The sequence below is a fragment of the Physeter macrocephalus genome, chromosome 4, assembly GCF_002837175.3.
Source record: "Physeter macrocephalus isolate SW-GA chromosome 4, ASM283717v5, whole genome shotgun sequence".
Lineage (NCBI taxonomy): Eukaryota > Metazoa > Chordata > Mammalia > Artiodactyla > Physeteridae > Physeter > Physeter macrocephalus.
Window position 1 is genome coordinate 37,764,973 of NC_041217.1, and position 1,224 is coordinate 37,766,196.

A 1,224-nucleotide genomic window follows, 5' to 3' on the forward strand; every position below is an offset into this window, starting at 1 on the left:
GTTTATCTCCTCAAAGAACCAGCTTTTAGTTTTATTGATCTTTGCTATTGTTTTCTTTGTTTCTATTTCATTTATTTCTGCTCTGATCTTGATGGTTTCTGTCCTTCTGCTAATACTGGGTTTTGTTTGTTATTCTTTCTCTAGTTCCTTTAGGTTTAACATTAGATTGTTTATTTGATATTTTTCTTGTTTCTTGAGGTAGAATTGTAAAGCTATAAACTTCCCTCTTAGAACTGCTTTTGCTGCATCCAATAAGTTTTGGATTGTCGTGTTTTCATTGTCATTTGTCTCTAGGTAATTTTTGATTTTTTTCTTTGATTTCTTCAGTAATCCCTTGGTTATTTAGTAATGTATTGTTTAGCCTCCATGTGTTTGTGTTTTTTATGTTTTTTTTCCCTTTAATTGATTTCTAATCTCATAGTATTGTGGTCAGAAAAGATGCTTGATATGATTTCAATTTTCTTAAATTTACTGAAGCTTGATTTGTGACCCAAGATATGATCTATCCTGGAGAATTTTCCATGCGCACTTGCGAAGAAAGTATAATCTGCTGTTTTTGGATGGAATGTCCTATAAATATCAATTAAATCTATCTGGTCTAGTGTGTCATTTAAAGCTTGTGTTTCCTTATTACTTTTCAGTTTGGATGATCTGTCCATTGGCGTAAGTGAGGTGTTAAAGTCCCCCACTATTATTGTGTTACTGTCAATTTCCTCTTTTAGAGCTGTTAGCAGTTGCCTTATGTATTGAGGTGCTCCTATGTTGGGTGCATATATATTTATAATTGTTATATCTTCTTGGATTGATCCCTTGATCATTACGTAGTGTCCTTCCTTGTCTCTTATAACATTCTTTATTTTAAAGTCTATTTTATCTGATATGATATTTCTACTCCAGCTTTTTTTGATTCCCATTTACATGGAATATCTTTTTCCATCCCCTCACTTTCAGTTTGTATGTGTCCCTAGGCCTGAATTGGGTCTCTTGTAGACAGCATATATATGGGTCTTGTTTTTGTATCCATTCAGCAAGCCTGTGTCTTTTGGTTGGAGCATTTAATCCATTCATGTTTAAGGTAATTATCGATATGTATGTTCCTATTTCCATTTTCTTTATTGTGTTGGGTTTGTTTTTGTAGCTCCTTTCCTTCTCTTGTGTTTCCCACTTAGAGAAGTTCCTTTAGCATTTGTTGTAGAGCTGGTTTGGTGGTGCTGAATTCTCTTA